The sequence below is a fragment of the Dipodomys ordii genome, unplaced genomic scaffold (assembly GCF_000151885.1).
Source record: "Dipodomys ordii isolate 6190 unplaced genomic scaffold, Dord_2.0 Scaffold104, whole genome shotgun sequence".
In the NCBI taxonomy this organism is placed as follows: domain Eukaryota; kingdom Metazoa; phylum Chordata; class Mammalia; order Rodentia; family Heteromyidae; genus Dipodomys; species Dipodomys ordii.
Window position 1 is genome coordinate 4688002 of NW_012267320.1, and position 3923 is coordinate 4691924.

General features: G+C 47.1%; 1 long non-coding RNA gene across 1 annotated transcript in view; it reads right to left on the bottom strand.

The window, feature by feature from the left end:
• LOC105994071 overlaps window positions 1-2903 on the bottom strand; it is a 5658-nt gene extending 2755 nt beyond the window's left edge. The window contains exons 1-2 of the long non-coding RNA XR_001175490.1: window positions 2822-2903; window positions 2531-2738 (exon numbers count right to left, since the gene is read on the bottom strand). This is a non-coding gene — a long non-coding RNA (uncharacterized LOC105994071). The remainder of the gene's footprint in view (window positions 1-2530; window positions 2739-2821) is intronic.
• Between the last annotated feature and the right edge of the window lie 1020 nt (window positions 2904-3923).

The following is a 3923-nucleotide window of genomic DNA, read 5'->3' on the forward strand; positions in this document are numbered from 1 at the left end:
AGTAGCTAGGATTACAGGTGTGAGCCACCAGCGCCCGGCTAAAGATTATTTCTGATATCAATTTCTTTGATCATCCATACAACTGAGGATATTTTTCATGTATTTACAGATATTTATGTGTGTTTGTGACTCACTAGGTCCTGTTTGGGGTGCTGATGTATTTTCTATTTCATCTATTTTGTTCTCAAATGTTTATTTTTTTTTATGTCACTGCTTTCTTGTTGCAGCTCTCTTACTTGAATGGAGTTTGGTCTTTTACTAAACTTGAAGCAAGAGATTAGGTGAAAGTATATACCTGCAAAGAGGGGGTATTAGCTTCTCAGCATTGCAATTCTATTTTGAAGCTGTTAGAGTATGAGAAGCACCAAATAAGATTATCCTGTCAGCAATAGCTGCAACTTATGGGAACGCACTCACGGGAGAATGTGTGGCCACCAGGTGTGTCTGGAAGTTGATTTGAGAAGGTAAAGTTCCTGGTTTTCACATACGAGCTGCCATTCAAGTGAAGAATCTGGTCACATCTGGTATGGATCACTTTCCCATCCTGCCTCTCTTCCCAACACAATCATGTCCTTGTCATCACCAATAGTTGAGGGCAGAAATCACACTCCTGGCTATACATGCAAAAAGATTGAGCTGGGCACTGGTGGCTTATGCCTATAATCCTAGCTACTCAGGAAGCTGAGATCTAAGGATCATGGTTTGAAGCTGGCTGGGGCAGAAAAGTCCCTGTGAAATTCTTATATCCAATTAGCCAACCGAACACTGGAAGTGGTGCTGTGGCTCAAAGTGACAGAGTGCTAACCTTGAGCAAAAGAGTTCAGGGACAGTGCCCAGGCCCTGAGTTCAAGCCCCACAACCACCACCACCAACAACAACAAAAGAGATTGAAAGTAAGATCTTTGCGGAAGAGAAGTTTCCCATTGTCAAGAGGAATGAATGAAAAGTATCATATCTATACAGTGGACTATTCTAATTTTCAAAGGAAGAAAATTCGTACCTACGCTTGAGTTAACTCTTAACACAAGGTAAGTAAGTGAGCTTCAAAAGAAGGCAAGTTGGGTGGGGAATGTGGCTTAGTGGTAGAGTGCTTGCCCTGTATGCATGAAGCCCTGTGTTCAATTCCTCAGTACCACATACACAGAAGTGGCACTGTGGCTCAAGTGGTAGGGTGCTAGCCTTGAGCAAAAAGAAGCTCAAGGACATTGTCCATGCCCAGAGTTCAAGCCCCAGACTAGCAAAAGAAGAAGAAGTGTGGGACCTTCCGCCAGGAGAGGAAAAAGGTTGGATGAGAGGTTGGGCTGGAAGGAGGTTAGGAGTAGCAAAATAGAGGAAGACATTCTTTGATGAGTGTGTTGGTACTGGGGCTTGAACTTAAGGACTAGGTGCTATTCCTTAGCTTTTTCTGACTTGAGCCACACCTCCACTTCTGGCTTTTTGGTGGTTAATTGAAGATAAACATTTCATGGACTTTCCTGCCTAGGCTAGCTTTGATCCTCTGATTTTAGACTCCTAAGTAGCTAGGATTACAAGCCTGAGTCACTAGGGCCTACCTTAAAGGATGAGTTTCACTGTTTATTTTGCCCATTGTTTTGGTTCATATTTCTCTTGTCTATGGATACGTAATTTTTCTTATGGTTTTTTTTTGTAGCTAATTCTATTTGTACTCAATTTCCCTCCCACCCCCCAAGAAGTACCCAGGCTTGTACTCAGGGCCTTATCCTTTTGCTTAGCTATTTCTGCTCAAGCCTGGCATTCCACCACTTGAACCACATCTTCACTTCTGGATTTTGCTGGTTAATTGGAGGTAAAATTCTCTCAGGGGTTTGTCTACCTGGGCTGGCTTAAAACCACAATCCACAGATCTCAGCTTCCAGAGTAGCTAGGATTATGAGTGTTCTATACAATTTCTTTAAAAAGTCACTTTGGTCCTTAATTTAGGACTTAAAGGCTCAATGATGTTCTAGTTCAGTTTGCATAAACATTATCCAGAGATCTTGGTCACAGGGTCCGTTGTGGTCCAGCAAATCTGGGGTGTGCCCTGAAATTCTGCATTTCCTACCAACTTTGAAGGATACAGACTCTGCTGACTGATGCACCTTGTAAGCAAGGGCAGGAAAGCGCCTTGCTCGAAATCTAGCCTTGCCTCTGGACACGCTGAACCTACCCCCCCTTGCCTCTTTCTGTGATGTTGAATACCAGCCAGAAATCAGAACGTGGTAGACAGCAAAGCCACCTGCACTGGCCACCATTCCTGCGGGCTGTTTCCAAGTGGATATGAGGAAGTGGTTTGTTTAGATCACAGCCCTCAGTAGAGTGCTGCTTCCCCTTTAGGGGTTATGTAACCTATAGGTGACCAGCTGCCTGCGTTTGGTCCTTTGCAGAAAGGAATGTGCTGGAAAAGAGCCTGTCAGCTTTCCTTTTTCCCTTCCAAGAGTAAGAGGAACACAAAATAAACCTTTAAAAGACATGCCCCGCCTACCCCACCCACACCCTCCAATCAGGTCTCACTTCCTAATCCGGCCACCACCTCCCAGTTCTCCCAGTAGCACCACCAGCGGGAGACCAAACTTTCAACCCTTGAGCCTCTGGGAGAACATTCCAGATCCAAGCCGGAACACTTTTCCGTGGCAGGCTGGGGATGGAACTGCTGAGGGAGCAGGGGAACCAGAAAGAGGAGAGCGGTCTCGGTCTCCAGCTCTCCTTGAAGACAGCCCAGGCGGGCAGAGAAAGCACTTCTAGAGGGCAAAATGGAAAGGCTTTGCTCGCACCCTGACTCTCTCCAATTCTCCCCACTCCCCCGACAAATATCGCACCTGACCTGTTCCCCAGCCTGCACCTTCTCTCCCTCGGGCAGGAAGTTCTGATCTTCTGGAGAAATACCTGGGTTGGGTCTGTCATGCATCACCCCATTTTGCCTTCTCTTCCCTCCTCCAGGCCACTCCTCCGGGGCCTGCCCTGACCTTCTCCCCATGAACTCTGCCCTAATGGGGGTGGAGTGTTTTCCCAACCGCCAGCCACAGTTCCTTGGCTAGGGTTGGGGGAGGGGGGAGATTACAGGCGTGCACTTACACCTAGTGCACAAATTGCAAACTAATCTTTATTGTAATATTAGCTCACTGGGAACTGCAATCTGATAGAAGAAAAAAGGCTGGTTTAACATAAGAGTCCTTTTGTAAAATGATTATTTGCCACTTGCACTGAACCGTAGTGTCAGCAAGCTGTCCCAGTGCAATCAGAGACGGCTGCGGAGGCCGGCAGGGAGCTGACCCTAAGATCAAGTGGGCTCCACCTAGCTCTTCCTTTGCTCCCAGGTTGGCCGAGCAGAGGAATAGATCAGATGTGCCTCGTCTGTCGTCAGAATCTGCCGCGCTCTCTCTTGCGCACCAGCCCTGGCACGCTGGTGCCTGTCTCTTCTCTCCTGAAATTGCTCTGCTTCAGCTTCTCAGTTGGGTTTTGCAGTCAGATAGTCTTATCCTTCCTCGATGTTCGGTGGGCGCAGAGAGCTGTGAGGACTCAGGGCCCCTCCTCCCTTCATCAGTGCACTGCAAGGAAAGGACTTGGTGTAAGGAAGGATCCATGTTTGTTGGGCATCCACCCAGGGGACTGAGATCAGAGAATTGTGGTTTGAAGCCAACCCAGAGCAGGAACGTCCATGAGATTCCTTTGTTTTTGTTTTTGTCCGTCAAGGAGCTTGAACTCTGGGCCTGAGCACTGTGTCTCAGCTCTCAGCTCAAGGCTAGCGCTCTACCATGTGAGCCACAGCGCCACTTCCGCCTTTTTCTGCTTTGTTTTTTGTTTGTTTGTTCAAGACTGGTACTCTACCACTTGAACTATAACTCTAGCTTTTTGGAGGTTAATTAGCAATAAGAGTCCCACAGGCTTTTCCACCTCAGTCTTCAGATCTCAGCCTTTGAGTAGCT